This window comes from Cynocephalus volans, chromosome 3 (assembly GCF_027409185.1).
Source record: "Cynocephalus volans isolate mCynVol1 chromosome 3, mCynVol1.pri, whole genome shotgun sequence".
In the NCBI taxonomy this organism is placed as follows: Eukaryota; Metazoa; Chordata; class Mammalia; order Dermoptera; family Cynocephalidae; genus Cynocephalus; species Cynocephalus volans.
The window spans coordinates 85791790-85816606 of NC_084462.1; the positions used below are offsets into that span (position 1 = coordinate 85791790).

Sequence of the window (24817 nt, forward strand, 5' to 3'; positions counted from 1 at the left end):
CCACTGGAAGTTAAATGCAACAGCATTCCTCAGGTGGGCAATTGGTAAGGGCAGACTGGGATCTTAGAAAAAGAAGGCAAGGGTTTTGAGTCAACATGGAACTCTCGATAGTTCAATGGGTGGTATTGTGAGAGCCTTTTCCTTCTCCCATTTCCATATTTCCTTGGCAAATCAAAAATTTGAGGCCCACGTTCATTTGAGGCCTAAATGTTTTTGATTTACCAAGGGACAGCCTGGTGGTGCCCAAAAGTTCTCTGGGAATCTGTATGGTTGATGACCACAAAGCTATTGATAGTGAAAGAAATTTCTCCATCCTGTTGTCCCCACGGGTGAGGCATCTAGGGCTGTGTATTAGTCCATTTCAGTTGCTTATAACAAAATACTCAGAACTGTGTGATTTGTAAGACAACAGAATTCATTGCTTACAGTTTCTGAGGCTGGGAAGTCCAAAGTCCAGGGAACACAGCTGGTGAAGTTATTGGTGGTGATGACAATGATGGCAGAGTATCACATCGTGAAATGGCAGAGCAGAGAATGCAAAGAAAGAGACAGACTCTCCTCTTCTTTTATAGCCCTCAGCACCACACCCCTGACCACCATTTTTAATCCATTCACTACTGCACAGTCCTACAATCTAATCACCTCTTCAAGGCTCCACCTTTCAATTACCGTAATAGGATTTCCCACCCTTTTAATAGTCACAGTGGGGACCAAGTTTCTAATACATAAAACTTGTGGTATATAATTCAAGGCTCAGTGAGTTTTGGGGGGACATAATTCAATCCACTACAGGCTGTGTGGATAGAAGTATTGCTCCACCCTTTTTAAAGATCTATTTGTGTGCCTTCTCTCTCTCAGATCCATCCAGAACTGCCTGGAAAGAGGGATTTCATGGGGACACCTGCACACCCTCTTTGGAACTCTATATAGCCAGCCATGCAAGGAGGGGATAGTTAGGTAAGACTCCTGCCTGAAAGCTCAGGCTGGGAGTAGAAAGAGGAAACCCAGGGCCAACTGATGTCTCTCACTCAACAAACCTCCAAGTCATGATTTCAAGGTTGACAACCATTGTTTTTTTCAGTCCATTAATTTCTTGTCAGCGATATTTGATGGGAAGCTGGGTCTGGGAGCTAGAATAAGCACCTCATTAACATATGCAATTCAGCTCAACATTTTCTAAGCTTCTGCTGGGTACAAGGCACTTCAGGAGTTGCCTTAAGCATTGTCTTTCTTGTCTTCCATTCCCCAGGTGATCTCATCAAGTCCTCAGCTTTGATCACAGACTCCCTGATGGCATGTAAAACCTTCTCTCCAGTTCAGCTCTCTCCTCTGAACTACAGCAATGGATTTCCAACTGTCCATGAACCATCACTCCCTGGATGTTTGGCAAGAAACCCTGATTTGATGAGAGCAAATCCAAACTCAGCAACATTGCTCACAAATCTTCACCTGGACCCCTAAATCAAAGAATAGCACCCAGACAATAGGCACCTAGTCATCCAAGTCCTGAACTGAAATGCACCTGGAATCCTCCTTCTCCTCAGCCACCATCATATCCAACTAGCCACCAAATTCCATCACTTCTCACTCATATATCTCTTAAATTGAGCCCCTTCTCTCACACTTTTCCTGATAACTCCTAGCTGATCTTCCACTTCCCATGGGATGATCCTCTGATTCATCCTCTGTGCTGATGCTGGTGGAGCCCTGCCCAGGAGCCCTCTACCAGCTGATGCCTTCACCTCCCAGCTGTTGAAGGTTTGGGCTCCAAAAACCTCACACCTACACCCTCTTCTGGAGGGCTGTCCACAACTGGTGGAGCAGCCTTACCTGGTTATACCTGGGATGCCATCTTCCCCTTGCGGGCAGCACAGACAACCTCTGTGGTATAACTCATGCTCCAGAGCTGCTCATGAGATGGAGCTGAGGTTAGATTCTTCCTTAAATTGTGTCTTTCCCTAGTTTCTCTCCCTGCTCTGTCCCTTGCTCTCTTAAAGTATTTTTTCCCTGACAGCACTCCTTCAATAAATCGCTTACACAACATTCCCCATCTTGGGCTCTGCTTCTAGGGAATCCAACCTAAGATATCATCATATTGGCACAGAATAATTTCTTTTTAAAACCATAGCTGATCATGAAACTTCTTGGCATGATCTTTTTTTTTAATTTATGCTTCACTATGTACATAAAATCCAGAGACCTTAGTATTTCACGTAAACTCTTGCCTTCTTCTCCCACCTGCACCTGTCCCAAGTTCCCCACTCCAACCAGGCAAGAAAATCCAGTGCCTGTCATTATGAGCTTTATCGAGACAGGGACTGTTTCCTAGACATCTTTGTTTCCCCAATGCCTAGCACTATACCAGACACAGAGTAGGTGCTCAACAAATATTTGTTGAGTCCACGTACAACCAATCCATCAGTCTTCAGTTCTCTAGCCCTGGAATTGCCTTTTCCTTTACAACCTAAAAACAATGGTATGGGATCCTTGTTCCACCTTATCCTACTTCCTTATCCTACTTTCTGCAAAGTCTTTAACCAGGCTTTCCTCCCCAGGTATTTCTGGAGTGCTTGAAGGGTGTATTTGTATCCCAGTGGTCCTCCTGGCTGCCTCTTGTCACATCCAGATCTGGATTATTGCTCTAGGTTTCTCTGTGGGTCACTGCTTGGCTTAGCCAGCCTACTCCAGGTGACCTGAGCACTCTCAGTACCGATTCTTCACCAGTGAGAACACTGACTCTTCTGTAATCTCCCAATGCATAGCCTTGGGCAGACTGTGATGTTCAACAGACCTTTACTGAAGACTTGGGGATAGAGAAGGAGATTTAAAACACAGATGAGAGCCCACAAAGCTTGGGTCACTACTCCCTGAGTCAATGGAGTTATGCCTCTGAAGGCGTCTCTCTCCCTAGTCCTGTGATACACATGTCACCATGTTTCAAAGCCAAATTACTACCTCCATGGACAGATGTTCCCCACCTAGAGACCAATGCCTGACACCCTCTTCTCTCCAGCTGAGGAAGGAAATCTCTCCTTCGTCTCCCAGCCAGTATCAAAACACTCTCTGCAGAGATGCAACTCTGTCACAGTGAACAACACTTTCCATCATTTTGAATTTGGCTCCATCCTCATGGTCTCAAACTGTCCTTTCCAGAGCAGGATCTGCACTTTACCTGTGCATAAAGATGTATTGAAATGTCAGAGTCCCCCCACACTGAAAGACAGAGAGAGAACAGTCCTCCCATTCCCCACAATATAAAATCTCTACCTCTGAAAAACAGAAAACTGCTATTATCTTTGAAATAGAAAATTTCACTAACCATCAAGATGTCAGAAATATTGTATTCTAGGCTCAGAATATTGCACTACTCAAATGAGTAAAGAAACAGATGAAAGAGGAAACCAAAAATATCCACTTGAGAGGATCAGTAAGTCTTTAATCTAAGGGTCTTGAGAGAAGAGATAGTTTGAACCTGCAGAGATGCGGGAAACTCATTCCAGGTGGAAGAAAACACAGAAGCAAAGGTCAGAGCCCAGCAAATAGAACCTTGATGGAACTTTCTAGGAAAATTGTGGGAGATCCATGCATCCATTAGTAGTAGTCAGATCAGAAGCTGAAAAAGACCCCTTCCAATGCTGATGTCTACTCCATCTATAAGGCTGGGAAGTGACTTGAATTAAAATGTGTATTTAAAGTAATAAGTGATGGCAAACCTTTCAAGGCTTTTGCTATAGCCCTCTATCACTTTGTGGGTTGCACTGAACCATGTCATAAGAATAGAAAAAAGACTAGAAGAAAACGAAATACTTGCCTCTTGGTGATAAGATTATGGATGAAGTTTGTTACTACTATTGCATGTCCCAATGTTATTTGCAAGGACTATGTACCATTTTATGATAAATCTAAAGAAAAGCATTGCTACAATATTCATAATTCTTACACTCTAAAAAAGACCCTAGGTAACAGTCAAATTAAAAGGGAAGAATCTTCCTTTAGCAAACTTAGCCCTCTCTAGTGACATGTTGCTTAGAATCCAGAGCTACCCCCCTACCGTAAAGGTAGTTAAGTCCCAAAAACTTTACTTCTGAAAAACTGCAGAGAATGGCAATGACCAAGTGAGCATTAAAATCCAAAGAGTTGTGTCTCCTCATCCTACGCCCAAGCCACCCTATCCAGATGAAGGTACAGAGGTATAAATATTTCTTTAGAAAATTACAGCAAACTCCAGAGACAAGCAAGATGGCATGGAAGGTTTTGCTTCATCTTGGAAACACAACTTCTAGGGGCTAAATCAGAAAAGAAGTGGTGTCTGTGTGCAAAGAGTAAATAACCTCACCTGTAGGCTAGTTACCAAGAGTACCTAAAAAAGAAATTGGATTGGAGATTCCAAACGTAGCTCACACTAGAGGAAGGATGAAAGAGTTCAAAATGACGTGCTACTCAGAGAGAAAGCTTTCAAAGAGGTCTAAAATAGGAGCCCACAGAGTTGGAATCTGGTCTGGCCTGTGGGGTGGAAGAAATCCTTCATGGACTTGAGAATCATCACCAAGATTAATGTCGACGCATATGGAGAGCATGAGGTCATTTGGAAGATGGAAGCATCCACATGAAATACCTGACAGAGCCTGAAAGGTGACAAAACAATGCCTGGCAACAAGAAGACAATGGAGGGGGCGTGTGGTCATTCAAAGTAACAGTGGAGGAGACAAAGGTCAATGTCAGATGGGAAGAGCTGCCAGTGGGCAGAGCTGGATGAAGGATGAAGTGAGAACAGGGCAGAGGAAAGGCAGCATCCGTACCGAGTGCAATCTCTGCGTAGGAACTCAGCCACCTGCCCAGCAATTCTTCAGGATAGAGAAGAAAGTACCTGCTCGCTTTAAGCCCCATGACTGTGTTAATTCATAGCTAAGGTCCTAATGTTCATCTGGATGATCCAGATCAGCACACTTCAATATAGATTCCAAAAGAAATTTTGAAATAAAATAAGTCAGTGGATTCAAGCTATATGTCTGAGCCTTACAGCAGAAAGGAATAGCAAATGTTCAGGGAAACATTTCCTCAAGAAACACAGTTTAGTAATTCAAAGGGTTTCTTAGATTAGGGGAGTGGTCACATGAAAGCATTGAGCTTGGTCACTGTAGAATTGCCCTGCCCTGGGCATACAAACCAACAGAAAACCCCTGAAAGTTGAATTAAGGGAATGCCAATTCGACACAGAGGGTGAAAACAGAGATCAGCAAATGGAAGATGGAAACAAGAGAACTCATGCATTTTCTTTGTAGTCTTAAGGGAGAGAGAGGGAGGCTGAGCAACCGTGGGATACTGAGAAAGGCTGAGGTTAACCAAAGATAAAATGAAGGCCGTTCCATAGCAACAGTGCAAATAAAAGTTCATTTTCCTTTTAATTGACTTTATGCCCTCAAATGACATTTGTAACCTATTTGCACCAAAGCAGGATCTACTCTTTCTCTTTCACACATGGAATGACATCCACAAAGAAGTTGTGTGATAATGTACACAGAAGCAGCAGGAATAATGTCAGCACATAACTGGTGCTTAATAGATATCAAATAATCATTCGTTTATTTATTCACTTATTCAGTATTTACTGCAGGTCTGCTACATGCCAGGCGCTGTTTTAGGAACTGAGAATTCAGCTTTAATTAGATTCTAGAAAAAGACAAAACCATCAAGGAACTAACATTCCAGTGAGGGAGACAGGCAAATATGCAGAAATATATAGAACGAAGTCAGAGAGTGATAAGTGCTATGGAGAAAAATGAAGCAGACTACGGGGATGGAGTGTGGACGGGGGCTCCTTTAGATAGGGCAGGCGGGAAGGTCTCTCCAAGGAGGTGGCATTCAAGCCGAGACCCGGGTGAAGTGAAGAAGCCAGCCACATGGATGCCTGAGGCAGAGCCATGCAGAAAAAGGGAATACGAATTCAAAGCACCGGGTCCAAGGACTGCAAGAAGGTAAGTGAGGCTGGACCAGAATGAGGAAGGAGAGAAGAGGTGGGGAAATGGGGTTAAAGAGGGAGGTAAGGACCACGTCCTGGTGGCCTTTGGGGGCCATGGAAAGGACTTTGGATAGTATTCCAAATGTGGTGAGAAGCCACTGGAGGGTCTTAAACAAGAGAGCCATGGATCTGATTTCCATTTTAAAATAATCACTCTGTCAGCTTTGTAAAGGGTTGACTGTGAGGGGTGGGAGCCAGGAGAAAACTAGTCGGGGAATGAAAAGATGGTGGTAGCCAGAGGGATGAAGCATAAGGCAATCACCCGCTTCTCCAAAGAGAAGGCCCCCCAAAAATATTTTGGTCAACTCGAATTTATGATTTCTGGAATGTGAATAAAATAATAAACTTTCTACTTAGAGTAATAGTGTTCTATTTTCATTCACATACATATTTATATTACATCTACAGGATCAATTTAGAAATATCAATTTACAAACTTTTTTTCCCTCTCAATCTCACATTCCATCATAAAGTGATTTTACTCAAACTCATCACAAGCATGTTGGGCATCAGTGTCTTTTTAGAGCCACTTTCTGGGTCACTTCATACAAATTTCACTGTCTTTACTTCCATCAAGGTCTTTTTTCAATCCAGATATAATGCTATCACTGAATCACTTATTACAAGCCACAGTATCCATTGGTAAGGATTCGGATTCCAAAGTAGCACTTACATCAGAATATAGGTTCCTTGACAGAGATATTGTGTTGTTAACTACTATGTCCCAGTGCCTAGAACAGGTGTCAGCAAACTATATCCTGTGGGCCAAATCTGTAAATTAAGATTTTGTAAGGGCCTACCCCATGGCGCACTGGGTTTGGATCCTAGTTTGGATCCTATATAGGGATGGCCGGTGCGCTCACTGGCTGAGCGCGGTGCGGACGACACCAAGCCAAGGGTTGTGATCCCCTTACCAGTCACGAAAAAGACAAAAAAAAAAAAAGATTTTGTAAATAAAGTTTTATTGGAACACTGCCAGGCCCCTTCATTTATGTATTGTCTATGGCTGCTTTTACTGGGTAAATGACAGAGCTGAATCATTGTGACAGAGATCTGTGGTTTGCAAATCCTAAAATATTTACTGCCTGGCCCTTTACAAAAAGAAGTCTAGAGATTGCCTAGCACACAGTAGGCACTCAAAAAAAATTGTTATTGTCTAAACGGCTATAAGATAACTCCCTATTTTCTGAAGGATATTTTATAGAAAGGAAATAACCTTCTGTTCTGCAGTATTTGTTGAATTCCTCCTCGAGCGCCCTCCACACTAGCCCCTTCTAGAGGTTCTTTCCAAGCACTGAGTGGCATAAAAGCCTTTCTGTCTAATTCTTAAGGGAGTGTTTTCTGAGGCAGCTCTCCTTCCCTCCGAGCCATGAATGACTCTAAAGACATCACTTCTCTCTTCTGTGCCTCTATTCTCCACAACTTGAAAACGGAGTGTTTGTGGAACTGGTGGGTCAAGTGTTTTCTGAGAAAAGGTACTGCAGTAGAAGTGTTTGACTTTTATATCTGGAAAAAGCGAAGGGGCAGGGGCGTGGGAAACCCATATACACATGCAGGGGTGGAAAGGCTGGTGGGCAGTTGGGAGCCCTCTGAGAGCAAAGCCCACGGGAAGACAGCACCTTTGGAAAGGGGACTTCTTTCTCCATATTTTCAAGCCACTCTTGTAAGTGCTTTAAAGGGGTCCTGAAACCATGTTCCGGTCCATGTTCAAAAACTGCAAAATTTTTTGAACTTGATAGAGCATTCAGGCTCTTTGAGAAAAGAACTCTCGCCAGTGCTCTGACACAAGGACGTTGTAAAGGTTTGCAGGTAGTTCAGCCCTGCTAAGGCTCTGGCGACAGCAGCACCACTGGATATAAAATCACCCGAAAAGACTCTACACTAGGAAACTGACAGAATGGTGATTGTTTTATTTCTTCTTGTAGAGCAAAATGGAAATTACCTCCATCTGTCGAGAGGGACTGTGGTCTTAGGAGGCAGAGAGCCTACATTTGGGGGCATTTGTAAAGGCTCACAAATGTTCTGTTTCACACTGTCTCTTTACCTTCTGCCCCCCACCCACCCCAGAGGAGCAGAGAGGAGCTCTGACAGAAGGGAGCTGAACCCTTTTAAAGTATTTTAGCAGCAGTTTACACAAAAGGACAGTCCTCGGAGTGATTTTTCTCTAGGCTGAACTAGCCTCGGGGGCAGCAGAGGGAAGCTTGTGAGGGCTTTCGCTGCTGAGCCTGAAGACCTGGGGGCACCGCCCCACCCGGGAGCAGCCCCGCTCCGGACAGACTTCCCAGTGAGGGAGGGAGAAGCCTTCCACGAAGCCGTGGCTAGGCAGCAGCCTCATTTTCCTCATTAGTCACTGTCACCTGATGGTGCTCAAAGGATTAACTCATGATAAATGTGTGAGCACCTATGGCAGAGTAGTCAGCTTACGGGTGAGTCCCCCTGAGGCAGATCCAAGACAAGGTGCAGGTAGTATATTATAGCAGTACCAGAAACACCAGTGGGCGAGTGCAGAAGTGAAACCAGGAATGGAAGGAAGCCAGTAAAGGATCTGCTACCAAGCCAGCTACCACTGGGGACAACTGGGGCTAAATCCCAGGGAAAGCACTGGAACTCAGTGTAAAGTAAGAGCCTCTGGGTTACCCAACCCAAGGGGCAAAGGAGCTGGGGTCAACCATTCATTGACAGCTGCTGGGGGGTGGGAGAAGAGTGTTAATTCTTTCAGCACCCCGCACAGGGTTCCAGCAGCACCCTCAGGCTGAGACATGCAGATACTGATGGCTGGAAGTGGCAGAGGCACCTCAATTCAATGGATCCTGCTGAATATGAGTGGCACACTCATGTCTACTTACAGAGCCTCTCAGTGAAAGTCTCCTCTAGCTTTTCCTTGCCCACAGTCCACTGCTCCATATACATGGAGAGAAGATACCTGGGATATAGTAGTGACATCTACCACATCCACAGTGCCCCTTGTCTTTGGAATAGACTTCCTCTGTCAGGGGATATCCTCACATTGTGAATCCAACATCTTCAAAGTGAAACACAAATGCCCACCCTCCTTGCAGCTAAGACACAGGCCCGAGATTTAGGCTCTGCCGAGCAGGGACACAACGGTGACACTGTGTTTTGGAAGTACACAGTGTATGAGGCGGGCTGAGGGGGATGTCCCTTGTTCCTGGGGAAAGGAGTGGCAGAGGCACGCAGCTTTTGGTGGTGGAGGCAGCAATGCCCATGGAGGTTTTCTGGTAGTTCAGGGTAGAATTTCTGGCACAGAAATAGCAACAGGGCTGGTGGCTGTAGCAGGTGCAGTAGCTGCGGTTTCCTGGCATCTGGCATTCAGCAGCTTCAGGGCTTGCCCTTCAGGCCAGTTTCTGCACTTTGGCGTGAGTCATCCACCTAGAAGCTTGACCCCAATGGTGCTTCTCCCCTCCCTTTAACGTCCTTTATGTCAACCCCTTTCTTGCTTAACCTAGTCAGAGTGGGCCCTGTTCTGCACAGCTACAACCATGACTATACACACGGAAAAAAATAAACAGGTAAAGGATGCTCTATGAAAAATGGTGTATCAATTTCTGTAAGCATAAAAACACCCAAAAAGGCCATTTGGTCCCCACTCTTCCTCAGAAAGAGGGTTATCTATAAGCCATCTCAAACAAGACACTAGTTTTCAAGTCTCTAGGGAAAAATTTTTGCACAACCTAAAGAAGTAAATAATTCCAAGAACCCGTAACACCCAATGCCAGAAAGTTCTGCCTTAGTACTCAAGGAGATACGAGAACTCTTCATAGTCATTTAAAGGAAAATGTACTAAAATCACCCATTTTCTCACTGAATTCACCTTTAACGGTTTTAATTCTATTACAAATTGAGGTGCCAACTGCCCAACATGAGAGAAACATCAACTCCACTTTTTCCAGTTTTATGTGAATCAGAAAAAACTTAAGAGGCAAAGATAACAATATTGTATTTAATATTTTTTTAAAGCATGTACATGTCACACAGGCATGAAAAGTACTTGTTTTCCAGAAAGAGCTTACTGCCAGTTCCCCCTCTACTCCTGGTCTTTTGAAGCCAAAGGAAGAAGTCAGGAACACTTCCACAAACTTATAGAACAAAAATTGATAAGAGGAAGTCCTCTTGTATTCCCGCCTTCCTTTATGGAAATGACAGTCCCCTTTCAAGGACATAAATTCATCTTCCTCCAGCACTTGAAAGACATCCTTCGATGTTTGTGCTAAATGGCAAGAGCTATGATAATGGTGATCACATTTCTACCAATGGTTTTCAGGAATCTTTTGAGGGCCACTGGGTCTCACTAGGATTGCATTAACCTCTTACCTTAAATATTTTACTCATCAACCTTAAGATATTTCAAAATTTACATTTTTCTTAAAAAATCACTGGAAAATGTTATAAATATAACATACATGATGTTTCAGGAACAAATTCAGTTATACTGCATAGGGAATAATACTTGGAATGAGACTAACCTAGACTTCCAGGAAAGACCCTCCCCTACTTATAACTTGATCTCTTATAGTTGTTAACTATGTACCTTCAGTAAGTCACTTAATGTTTCTTAGGCTTAGTTTCTACATCTGTAAAATGGAATCACAATACCTACCACATAGGGCTGTCATGAGGATTAAATGAGGTAATATGTAAAATAAGTAAAACATGACTGGCATATAATAAAAATTCAATAAATGGTAGCTGTTGTTCTTTTTCTTCTTAATTTAACTGTGCACTTTGGATCTCTACATGATTATTTTCAAACAAATATTGTTTAGATTTCAATGTAGAGGATATTTTTCTCTTTTATCTCTTGTCTTCAAAATTTCACAAAGTTTTGCAAATCTCATCTTCTGTGATCTGAGCTGTTGTCACCATTTTATTAAACTCTTCTGTTGATGACTTCTCCACACCTTCTGAATGCTGCCAAAGTAGTTTTCTCCAGTGATATGATGAACGTGTCAGCCCACACTTTAGTGTCGCAAAGTGGTTTCTCATTGCCCTGTGGATGCAACTCAAACTCTTTATCGCTTCAGGCAGCGTTTCAATCCCCTCCCTACATTCGTCCTCCCATTTGCCAGCCATGTTTCACAAGTCTGGGAAGCTTAAAATTATGCTTCTTGGACTCCCTTGCTTAGCATTACACCCAGTGGAAGTAGAGGTGTGGAATGCCTAGTGATACCAGTGTCTCTAAGTCAAGGGCCACCAAATGTTCCCCATCCCAGATGTAGGTAGAACCCTTACACCACTATGCTTTTAAAAGTTGCTCCTCAAGCATGAAAATCAACTACAATGTATATTGAGAAGTAAAATAAAATTTTTAAAAAACAAACAAAAAATGTTGCTCCTCGAAGTGGTATACTAACAGATACAAAACTATGCTATCTACCCTAAGTGAATTATTGTGAAGTATATGCATGTAACGAAATGATACACTGGACCCCACAAATATGTACAAGTAAATGTTAAAATTATTTTTAAAAGTCACTCCTTCACTCTCTCATTTTAATTTCAAATTTTTCTCCTGGATACTTTAATAGTCAGCCTAAACTCGATCCTTGCTTGAATTTGCTCAGTCCATATTGATCTCAGACTGCAAGATGCTTAAGGGCAGAGTGAGTGTCTTGTTCATGGCAGTAACCTATTCCCTACCCCGTTCCCACAGTACATGCACACATACTCCTGGCAAACTGCTTTGGCACATTGTAGGTCCTCAAAAGAGTGTTTGTTTGCATATATTTTTTATTAAAGTTAAGTAATCTTCTCTCTGCATTCAGAACACAATGGATTATTTTGTGCTGAATTCCTTGTACATCAAAAGTGGACAGTAAAAAAAAAAAGAGGCAACTGTGCCTTAAGCAGAGCCATGGTTGTCTCCAGAGAGTCAGGCAAACATCCCAGGACAACTTCACCGATTTTCAGAAAATTCCACAGAGTCACAAGATGTTTGAAATGGAAAGGACCTCAGGGGTCATATGGCCCAACACTTTCAATCAGTAGGTGAGGAAACAGGACAAGAGACAGGAAAGTGACTTGTCCAAGAACATTCAGATGTCTCCTTCCGAGAAGAGCCTGGAGCCCCCCACATCTTTTCCTCATTCTTACCCTATGTACATGGCCTGGGGAGATCAAACCACTCTTGGAGGTGTTTGGAAAGCCCTTCCATCCTCCTCAGGGCCACTGGGAATCCCAAGGGGGAAGCTGGCAGCAGACTTTCCCCAGCATTGCTGGTTGGTGGTGGGGATAGCCACCTCAGGTCCCAGAGCCCTCCCTCAGCATCCCTATATCCTCCCCTCCCCACAATCAATCCTTTCTAACCCTTCATTTATCACCCCAGGACTTAAGAGTGAAGCCAGAAGGAGGGAAGGCTGCCATTTAATGCCTGTCCTCCACATGGCTCTTCCTGCACATAATCTCTGGGTAATGATTCCTTTTGCCAGAGCCCAGCTCCCAAAATAGTGCGGTGCATTGGCAGAGGTCCAGGAGCTAATAGGGATGGCAGTATTGTGTCTTATGACCCATTTTAACTGAGCTAATTTAGAATTTACCTGACCAAGAATACCATAAAATGTACTCCTAAAGATGAGATTGTTAATTACCACAGGATGACTCACCTGTATCTGGTGGCTGGGGGGAGCTGGAAGGGAAAGGCTGGTTTCCAGAAATAATCCTTTCCTCCTCACCAAATAGGAATTAAATGTGGGAAAGGGCAAAGGGGATGGACGGAGGGATGTGCCCACAGGAACTAAACAGGGTTATAATTAGTTTGTGTGTTTGCAGGTGTCATCTTTCACCCTCTGCCTGCAGAGGAGACTGCAGGGAGGCTCAGAATCCTTTGTGTCTCTTGGAGAAGGGCACTGAGGTCCTTGGGGTGTTTGAGGAAGAGCTGGAAGCAAGATGACTGCTAGGAGCAAGGCAAGCAAAGTCTCTGCGGACAGGCGCCCGCTGCAATGACCCCCCCAAATGTAACACTGTTTACTGACAGCAACTCCCCACAGCTATTACAGAGCTGCCTGAGAGCGTCCTAATTAGTGAGGGTTGTCAGCACTCCCATTATAATCCCCAGTTGAGTGAGCTAAGTGTTTATCTCAGCCACTTCAAGTCACAGCCTCTGAAACATAGCCTTGAGTGAGTGGCTGGTCTCCATGTGTTTTCACCCTCCAACTTATTCTAACCATCTCCAAGTTTCTTATTCATCTCAAATGTATATTTAAATAGAGCCATCTCATATTAAAGGAGATTCCCCTGGCTCTTTCACTGCTGAGATGTCTACCATTTTACAAATATGTTCTCTCTAAGCACTTGCTTTCCAAATGGTCCTAAGATATAAGTTATAAGTGGAATTTGAAGAATTTTCTCTCACCATTTTGTTCACTGTTTTCTCTCAAGCTGGTTCTATATGCTGGGTCTCGACCTCAGCACAATGATTCAGACTGAGCAGGAATTTGTTCCTGGTTTTTTGCTGTCTTAGACCATAGTCTTGCATATTAATTAATTGGTCAAAGATCCTATTTTGTAAATTCATCCTAAGCATGCTCTCCTTAATATTCATTAATTCATAAAACCTTTTTGGAATTTGAACTGTTAGAGGTTTTATTTTCCTGTTATGCCATAAACCTTTGCATGCCGTGATCTGCCTTGATGTGTAGAACATCCTTATTAAAAGTAATGGGTGTCTTGCATTCTGAATTGGGAGAGCATTTTGAAGAACGGGAATAAAACTGAAGCAGGATGATATGTGCATAAAAACATGACACATGTGAGCAACTCTCCCTTCTCAGCAAGCCCTTTCTCCATAGCCACAACTGTCAGGAGAATTCCAGGGTAAGGAGAGCCGGGTTTGGGGAGTCTTATTCTCTTGAAGTACCAGAAAATATCCTAGGTAAGAATATCAAACGTCAGTTTTCCCTTAGGCAGTGTGGAGCTGACCTAAGGTTAAGTCTGACACCAAAACCAGTGGTTTTGTGAACTGAGAGAAGTCCAAAAGGTACTAAGAAAACAGAGCCCACATTGAATCCTTTTTGAAATCCATATAAAATTAACATTAAAGATGCTTGATGTGAATTTGTCTATTAAGCAATGTAAGATCATTAACAGTAGTCAAATCTAATCATTTCAATTCACAGAGCCACAAATTGACATTTCAAGGAAATTAAGATCATGTTTTTAACTTTGTACTATGGAAATTTTCAAACACGTACAAAAGCAAAGAGAATAGTTTGATGAACTCTATGTGTCCATCATCCAGCTTCAACACTATCAACTCCTGGAAATTTTATTTAATCTATACCCACCACCACCACCTCTACCCACCCACCCCCAGATTAACTTAAAGCTAAATTCAGAACATTTCAAGATATTTAAACAGGCATGTCTCCTGCCTCAGAGAGTCCATTCTAGAATGGATTGCCACCTCTAGTCAGTGCATTGGGTGCACTAACTACCCACTGCTGCCCCCTCACATCCTCAAGAAGGGCTCATAACTGACCACAGCCACCAGTGATGTCCTCTCAGCATCGTCCGCAAACATGCTATGAACTCCATCAGAGGCTCAGTATGTGAAGAAGTAAGCGGATGCCCAAGTAAGAGCAATTACCAAATGATGCTAACACCCTGAGGGGCAGCACTACCCAGTGCATGTGCATGGCCCTCATGAGCCAGCACAGGACAGCATTTCCCAGTCCTAAAGATACAGCATCAAGGGCTCTGTCATCAAAGAACTAAAAACAAGAAGGCATTACCTTTACCATAGAAAAGTTCAGTCTCCTTAAACAAAAGCAAAAATAAAAACACTCACAGTTTATGAACAAGAATAGACTTCATTCTATGAAGTACATGTGGAATATAGTATCTTTGCAATGAAACCCCCCCAAAAAATTAAAATAGATCCTGAAATATGGTACCAAAAGCTGAAGGCCCCCATGTCCTCTTCGATTATTTATATATTTGGGACTATTCTTTCTGCGATCACATTGGGAAAGCATGCAAGGAAAAAAATACATTTGCACCCCCTGAAAAGCTACTTAACTTATACTTAAGAGCATATATGAGCTTGAGGGTGTTGATAGCATAGTAAATAAGCATCTAAGGTGGTGATGACCAGTGAGTATTTTAAGGGTCTGAAAATATTCTTAAAATCAGCAAGCCCCTGATCTTGGGACATTAGCGGCTATTAGTATATTAAAATGATCTGCCTGGAAGGCATGGAAAAATCAAAGACATTCTCCACTGGGAATCAAACAAGTTTGATTAACAAGATGAACCCGTACTAAACTTCTAAGCTTCCCCATCACAGCAATGGTAAATCTAGCCATTAATGAGCAAACATACGTTTTCAGGTGACATTCTAAGAAATACACATCAGAGAATGCGCACCCACAGAATATCTAACTTGGAAAGAAGGGAAACATTTGAGATACTGGTTGGGAAGGAAAAGAAAGGAGACCTCCTTAACGAGCCTTTGTCAATTACTACCCAAAACACAAGAATGGCAACGCCAGTAATCAGTGGTAACCAGGCCTTGTCAGCAAGAAAGGCAGAGCTGACGGAGCCCCAAGAGTTAAAGCCCTGTTTACTATTTCTGGAGGTGGTGCAATCTATATACCAATCACTGGAGTCACTTGAGGCTTGCCTGTTGCTGACAAATGTAGATGGACAGATATATAAAGATGATGCGTCATGAACTACAGCTGATGAATTTCCTGCAGAAACCCCAGTACTCACATCAGAGGTGTCAAGAGGTGACAGAGCTACATCACACCGAGGCTGGCAGTTTAATTTGGTGTCGGCTATTAGTGTTGACTCTCAACGCTATTGCCATTCAGTGTTTCTGCTGGCAAGGTGACACAGCCTCAGAGATTGCTAAATTTCTTTGTTGAGTGAAAGAGAGGTTGCCAGGTTTGCACAGTAACCCCTTGCTGAACAATGGGAATCACTGAGGGACACAGGGAGAGAACAAGGGAAAAAAGGAACCCGGTCCACAGGGCTCCTCTAAAACTTTCCTTGCATTATTTCAGGTAAGAATCTGATGGCTTTCTTGGGTAAAAGACAAACGTCTGAGGCAGGGATGATTTACGTTGAAGGTTTGGCTTGGCTGAATTAGAAGCTACTGAGTGCACTGGCATCACGGAAGTACTCTCCCTACATGGGTCCTGATAAAACCACCACATTCACTCAGGAAGGAGGATTTCATGATTGCTCTGACTTTTGGGTGTCACCCAATGAGTCCATTTTCCTTCTCCTGGCTCCATGCTTGTGGGAGAGAGAGATTTTGGCAATACAGCCAAACACTCCAACCTTCCTTGGGATGCCCATACTCTACATCACTCCCCTACCCCACGCCAGCGCTGGCAGGATGAGAAGGCATAGGGAGCAGACCAGGGAGACCTGGCAGCTCTATAATGCATAAGGAAAGACTGACATTGATTCAGGGGTATTAGGCCAAGGGCTACTAATACATAGAATAATGCACAGCCCCTCCCCCACTCTCCAGGCCAACACTGCCCTAGAGGGGTGTCCTGGTCCACACATGGATGCCACAGGAAGGTGACAAAGTTCTGGAAGGAGACACCCTTCCAGAACTATCTATAAGAGTGGGGAAGGGCAAGAAGAAACATGGAGAGAGAGTTATGTTTGTTAGTAGTAAAATCATCTCTACAGCAATGAGAAAAACACAGCTCAACATTTAGGAAACTTGTCCAAAATAGCAATTAGGATTAGCATATGGCAAAGAGGACACCCTGTAGGAGCTATATAAGAACTAGAGCAGATTTCAATGCTTCTTAGCACCTGCCCCACCACATTGAGCAAGATCCTGCCCACAATACTGTGCTTCTTGTATTTTCAGAAAATTTCTTACTTGTCTGTGGCTTTTACCTCCAATATCTCATGGGCTCCTCATTCCTTCCATGGTTTATTGAAATCATTCCCAGAAGCCAGCCTCCGGTTCTCAGGTCCTTCAATATCCATCTTCCACCCACATTCTTCTCCATTATAGAAGAAAATTATATATTCCAGGAGAATTTCACCTAAAGCCTTGGAGTTGATTAATCCAAAATCATCACAGTAGCATAATCCAGACTTTCTGTGGTGGGAGAGTGAGGTAAATTTCCAAGGGGGAAATACATAGGTCAGTCCAAGGCATTCTATATAGACAAGGAAGGTCTGGGATAATGAAACATTCTAAAGGAACATCAGGATGACTTTCCAATCTAAAAGTCTTTGGGAAATCAAATTTGGAATTATGATCCTCTTGCAGGGTTTTTTCCCGTAAAAATTCCTCCAGTTGAAGGCTCCTAGCACTAATATTCTATGGGTCCTATGTCCCTGGCTTCTGCTTTCTGAAACCATCTTTCTTCCACAGACACCTTTTTTTTTTTTCTTTTTTTTTTTCTTTTTTTGTGACCGGTAAGGGGATCGCAACCCTTGGCTTGGCGTCGTTCACACCACGCTCAGCCAGTGAGCGCACCGGCCATCCCTATATAGGATCCAAACCTGCGGCCTCGGGACTCCCAGCGCCTCCGCGCTCCCAGTGCCACACTCTCCCAAATGAGCCACGGGTTCGGCCCCTTCCACAGACATCTTTAGAAAATTTTCAGAAAGACTCTGTAAGGGATATCAACTTATATACCTGGATATAATGTATAGAACAAGGTTAGTGATAGTCCCTGCTCCACGCTGATCACCCACCTGGAGTGCTGTGTCCAGTTGTGGGAGCCACACTCTACAGGGACAATGACAAGTGGAGCACATCCACAGGAAAGCAGCCAGGGCAGCGAGGAGCCGACCACACCACAGTGCATGCTTGAAGGTCCTTGGCCAGAGAAGACAAGAATAAGTTCAATCCAAGTCTTCAATTATTTGGAGAGTTGTCATGTAAAGATAAGGGATATTTATAGAGAACAGAGAAAGGCTCAAGCAGTAGGGGTTTCAGAGAGGAAAATCTCAGGTAAAGAAGAACTCTCTACTTCCGGTCAAGATGGCAGAATAGATGGTCCCCAGAGTCACTCTCTCCCACAAATCAACGAATTTACAACTATAAAAATATAACATCAGCCAAGCTGGGGCTTCTGGAGCTCAGGGGAAGAGGAGGAGAGACCTATGGAACTCATGAAGGCAGGAGAAACCACGAAGAGAGAAAGAAAAAACTGCTCTCAGCATTTCGGGCCACGGCCACTTTAATGCTGGAACACATGGAGCAGGAGCTGGCAGAAGCCACAGCTGTACCCTTTAGATGGAGTTACTTGGAGGCAGAAGGAGAGAAGAGGACTTTGGTGGCCCCCAGGACAGCAAGACCACTAACAGGGTTCCCGTATACCCACATAAAAACGAGGAGCCAGAACAGCTGAAAAAAGGGAGCCACTCAGAGGCTGGTGAGTCATCACAAGAGACTGGCGCAGGGCCCATCCCATGGGAAGTGTTTGGAGCATGGGCAGTGGTGGAGATGGGCCCACCAGGAAAACACTGGGACACAGCAAGGACAGCCAATCCACCCCCCAATCAGCACAGAACCACTCAGAGGAGAATGGTCTAGAATGCACAATTGCATCGGGTGCAGTTTGATGAAAAGATTCAGGCCCAGATCAGAGTTTCTACACAACCCAGGTGCACCAAGTATCTGGAGAGCCAGAAGTACCTATAAGGTCAACCATTAAACCCTGAGCTGCACAAAGTCTTCCCTAGGAAAACAGCAGCAAAGTGGCAATTTACCTCAACCACACAGCTCAAGTACTGGTTCCCACAGGAAGTTCCCCTGTTTTAGGAGCAAGCAAAGGACAGAAACTTAGTTCCGGCCCAGGCACACCATGAATGCCTTGGGGTCCACCAGGGAACATGAGGTATGGAGCCAGGGGTATGACCCCCACCCACAACCACACATACCTCCAGCACCTTGGGGCCCCACCTGGGAACCTGAGGATTGGAGCCAAGGACAGGACCCCACTCCCATATACAGGCACATCACCAATGCCTAGGAGCCTGCCCGGGGACCCGGGGCTAGCAGCCAAGGACCAAACCCCCTTCTCACAACCAGGAATGCTGTGACAGTTCCTCAGGGCCCCACCTGGTGACCCAAGGCATGGAGAATGGGACAGGACCCACCTTCCACAACCAGGCTCATCATGCCAACACTTTGGGGCCTGCCAGGGGATGCAGGGCATGGAGAAGGGGACTGGACCCCCCCTCCCACAACCACGCTCACCATGCCAGCACCTCAGGGCCCGCCCAGGGACACAGGGTAAGGAGCTGGTACTGGACCCACCCTCCCACAACCAGGCACATTGTGCCATTGCCTTGGGGCCTGCCCAGGGACCCAGGACATGAAGAAGGGGACCAGACCCCCCTCCCACAACCAGGCACCCTGTGCCAGCTCCTTGGGGCCTGCCCTGGGACCCAGGGCATGGAGAATGGGACTGGACCCCCCTCCCACAACCAGGCACCCCATGCCAGTGTCTCAGGGCCTACCCTGGGACCTGGGGCATGGAGAAGGGGACCAGATCCCCTCCCACAACCAGGCACCCTGTGCTAGTGCCTTGAGACCCATTTGGCAACCCAGGCCATAGAACTGGGGATCAGACACTCTCCACAACCAGGCACACTGCCAGCACTACAGAGCAGGCCAAAAACATCTCCTCCATGTGGGTTGCCCACCACAGCCACCATGATAACCATGGCTGCCGTAAAGGCGGCTAGATGCCACAACCACCACACAGATGGTGCACCAGGGACTGGAGTGAGTTGACACAAGGAGAGTCACCAGTAGAGATAAAGAAAGGAGGAGGATGTCTGTCTCTACAGAGCCCATTTCATAGTGGCGGAAGAAACATCTGCTCTATGATAGTACTGGGGGACCTGATCATGCCTCTCAGCATTGGACAGATCATTTGGGCAGCAAATCAACAGAGTAACCATTATTCTTTCAGAGGGAGAGAAGAATTCTAGGGTGATTAGAGGGGGGAGTGGGGAGAGAGAAAGGGGGATGAGGAGGGATTGGACAAGGGGCATAAAGAATAATTACAATTTGTAACAATATATATGCTAGTAATATTGATTTGATCAACATATCTCAATGTTGAAACCCAAAAATATGTATAATCAATTTTGATTCAATAAAAATTTAAATTTTTTAAAAACAAAGAAGAAGAAGAACTTTCTAGTGACTTGCATGAACCAGAATGGGCTGCTCCAGGAGGCCAGCAGCTATCTCCACAGGGAGGCTCAGCCTATTGTCAAGAAATACTTCAAGGAATGTTATTGAAAGGATTTGTCCATCATATTAGGAATTGGACTAAATTACTGCCAAGTTCCGTTGCTACTCTAATGTTCCATGGTCCTGGAATCCTCTCCATTTCAAACTTGATGCATTATAGAAGAAAGAAGGACTTCAGACATTACGTGTCCTGTCCATGGGTGAGGAACCAATGGTTGTGGTCAATGAGGCAGGAAAGTTTGAGATAAGGGAAACGATTCAGTGAGCCACTCACAACTCTTCCCCAGACACCCAGGTTTTCTCCCTTTACTTTCAGGGAGCTTTCAGGTCAGAACACTGCTGGTGAAGAAGGTCCACCTTCTTCCAAACGTGACTGGATTTAGTTGGTTGGTTGTTTTTACAGGCTCAAATTCAGAAACATGCCTACCTTGTGGGAAGCTGAGAGTTTAAGCATCTGGCACATACAAAGGGTAGCAGCCATTCCTGTACTGTTTCCCCTGCTGTTTAGGAAGGGATCACACAGACCACCTGGTCAAACCCGTTTATATATTAGATAAGGAAACTGACACTCAGAAAAGTCAACTGCCTATCCCAAGGTCACAACAATCATTACTGGCAGAGCTGGGCCCTCAGTGTGGGTCTCCTGATTCCCAATCCAGCGATCTTTCAAGTGCCATGGATCATTTTATCCACTGAGGATACAAATACCAGTTTCTCCAACAAATCGATGGCATGGAAAGCAAGTAGATTAAAACAAATTTAAGAGAACCAACTAAATGCACTACGTAGAGCTTATAAAATTCTCATTTAAAAAATCAACCTGAAAAAGACATTCCTAGAACAATTAGTAAAACTGCATATGAACTGGATATTAGATAATATTACTTGATTAGAATTTTTATTAGATGTAGCATCAAGTGCATGCAACATTTTTTAAAATTCTTATCAGTGAGAATGCATATTGAAATATTGACAAGTGACAAAACATGGTATCTAGAACTTGCTTTAAAATACTAACTCAAGAAAAATGGGGGAAATGGTAACGGATGAAATAAGATTGGCAGACATTGATAAGATTGGCAGATGTTGAAGCCAGGTGATGCACAAATGGAGGCTTAATTAGCTTCTCTCTCTACCTTTGCACATACTTGAAAGTGTCCATTTTAACAATGTTTAAAAAAAAATACTAAGCCAGACTCAGGGCTGAGCAGGTGGAAAGCACAACCTCTCCCTTGTCTCCTGCTGAGTGGTTGGAGAAAGGAATAGGAGTAGGTGGCCTGGGCCAAAGTTCTTCATTCACCAGCAACCCCAATATTCTCCTTACTGAAGATTCCAAATGAAGGGCAGAGCAGGAAATCACCCTGAGATTTATATTTATTCCATATGTTGTTTGACCTTTTTTGTTAATACCAAACTGGAAACCCTCCAGGGAAATAGTCCTGTGCTATGTTTTCCAGATCCTAATACTTCATAAAAATTTAAAATATAAAATTTAATAAACCTCACACTCATCTCATGCACAATACCTAACCATCACCCTGTTAAATCAGGTACAGTGTTAATGGGGCTTATCAGTAGTGTAGTCATGTCACCAATTCTACACTCCTTTTGTGTTGTGTCTTCCTACTACACACACACACAGCATTAACCATTGACTGTGCAGGAACTGAGTTTGTTTCCATATTAATCACAAGAAAAATGACCTACTGTTGGATCCAAGCGGAAACTTGCCTGCAATATAGATTCAGAGGGTGGTTTGGCTTTGAACTGCGCCTCTTCTCCTGTTAATTATGTCAAGGGACTTGAATAAGTTTGGCTTCCATAATTAAAGAAGTTGTGTCTTTGTGGGAATGTTTGAAATAACTTCAGACTTGGATCTATTTATCATTGAAATCTTGATCTAATAGCTTGTGATAGTGAATCCAAGGGCATTCACGGGCCTCCACCCAGTGACCTGACATAGATTAGAGATGGGGAAAGGTGCCTGGTGGAAAACCATCAACACAGCCTTGGGAAATTTATTAAAATGACCAGGACTGCATAAATATTTTCAACCCCAAAAAATTTACCTTGATCTTACCACATTTGCTCCATTCCTGGTCCTAACCTTTCCTGCCTCCTTTTACTGTTGTTATTTCTGTTACCCATGACTTTTCGACATCAATGATGCTGTCAGCCATGTAAGGGTCCCTTTGGCAAGTCACAAACTTGCCATATATTATTGTGGTCAATGTTGTTGTGGAGGAAACAGAAAGAGAGGCATAACTCTCTGTAGCAAGGTTTGGAATCCCAGAAATAAAGCATGGAGGTGTTATGTCATGAGGTTTGATTCTAGGCTCCTAAGTGCTTAAAGAAAGCACTAATTAATAATTGCAAAGGAACACACCTCTAGTCCTTCTACCCCTGTAAGGCAGACCCTGTGTAGGTGGGAGTTAATGTGGGTGCATGGACCATATCTCCCTCTTCTTTGTGTCTCCCACAAAGCTCAGCAGAGTATTTTGCACTTCACAGGGACTCAATAAGCAATTAATAGATTGAAGTAGAAAGTTGCTTTTAGCAATCTTGCACCAGGCATACAATCACAAGACTCACCACTGCTTGTTTCTATGGAAATTCATCCTGCACAAAATTGTATATAAATGCAATGGATTTGCAGCCTTAAAGTTTCAAAAGGTTGATACTTCTAATCTGGAAAAATAAAGGTATTTTAATCCCATTGCACCTTTTAGTTTAAGATATTGTATTAGACTGAAATGGGGATTAATACTTTTACTCAAGAGATACCTCTTCTAGCCTCATTCCATTAGTTATGACAAGGCCCTGTTCTTAAGGACTTTACTCTCTTGCTGGGAAGAGAGAAATCGTGATGAGTGACTGACTTCCACAATTGGCTTAGGGAACCAGACTCATTCATTAAATCAAAGAAAAAGGACATTGAGGAAAGAATAAATCATCAAAAAATAACTCTGTGGGCTCATATTTTTTTCCTTTCCTTAGTCAGCCCACTAACATCTTTCTTGGAAATGAGGTAATATTCAGAAGGCAGGCCTGGGTGCTTGAGTGACCTCAGTAGATCTGCAGCATTCATGAAGCACTGACTGTATACAAATCCCTCAGTGGAATAGCTGCGACTGAAGAACCCGCTGTACACCTGACCCATACAGTCTCTTTCTCAGAAGCTTATTGTCTCATTAAGAAAACCTAAAACAGAGGAAAGTCATTTTCAAACTAAAGGAAAAGCAGTATCAAAACTAACAGAAAATATTATGGTGCAAATGAAATACCCAAGGGCCAGGGAGAGTTAGATTAAAGCCAAATTAAATCAATTTAGGCAATAATAAAAAATTCCTTCCATTTGTATAACACTCTGCAGTTTTCTAAATAGTCATACCCATTGCCTCTATTAATTTTCAAACAACTTTATGATGTAGGTTTTATCCTTCCCAATTTCTAGGTGAGAAAACTAAGTCCCATATAGGTAAGGGGACATATCTAAGGTCTCTAATCTGGTGAGTGGCGGAGCTGAGCAGAAAATAATTCCAGGCTCTAATCTGTTGTCGTCTAGCCATTCCTGTTTCCACTTCCCCACATGGTCACTCAACACTCTAGGTCTAGCTTTCCATGCCGACAGCGCTCCCACAAACTTGGTGAATGTTCCTAAAACCCGCTGGACTTTCTGTAAGAAGTATAGCAAGCACCAACCCCACAAAGTGTCACAGTACAAGAAAGGCAAGTATGCTAAGAGAAAGTGGCATCATACAGGAAACAGAGTGGCTCTGGTGAAACCGCAAAGACTGTGCTGAGGCTTGAGTGCCATGAGCCCAACTGCAGATCTAAGAGAAGACTGGCTATTAAGAGATGCAGGCATTTTGAACTGGGAGGGGACAAGATGAGAAAGGGCCAAGTGATCCAGTGCTAAGCTTCATCTTTGGTTTTACTATGAAGACAATAAAATCTTGAGGTTATGTTCAAAAAAAGAAACTGTATCTGTACAGAGTTTTACTTTTACAAAGTGTTTCTGCAGACGTTTTATCATTTGGTCTTCTCAGCAGCCCAGTGAGAGGCAGAGCAGAAATTTCGCAGGAAAGCAAACTAAGGTCTTGGTGAGTTTCCTCGCCTGAAGTCACCCAACCAGAGAATGTCAATGCATCCTGACTCCCAGCACAGTGACCGTTTCTTCACACCAACTGGGATTTCGCAGCCAGGGTGGGCAGGAGAAAGGACAAGAGGCTGTCATTTCTTCCTGGACCCGGTACCTGTGAGGTAACAGTTAAAACCATGAGACTAGAAGAGGAGAAGGGCTGAGATAGCAGTTCTCTCAGCAGCTTTGGGGAGTGGCGGGGGTTCCTCACATTTCCTCCACCTCCCACATCACCCTGCACCCCTTTCCTTGGATCAGGCGCTGGAGTTGGAGAGTGAATTCAAATCACGTCCTCAGCATGTCCAGCCTGTCAGTGGAACTGCCACAGCCTGCCGTGCTTTGCATGCCCAGTGCGAGAGGGAGCAGGCGGGGAAGATAGCCCCGGGTGAGCAGGAGCACCACTTTGGGAAACGTTCTCGCAGCATAGGCGGCGGCGGCCGGAGGG

At 44.0% G+C, this 24817-nt stretch overlaps 1 pseudogene; it reads left to right on the forward strand.

Moving 5' to 3' along the window:
• The window catches only part of LOC134372599 (large ribosomal subunit protein eL42-like), a 126068-nt pseudogene extending 101918 nt beyond the window's left edge, over nucleotides 1-24150 (forward strand).
• Nucleotides 24151-24817: the final 667 nt, after the last annotated feature.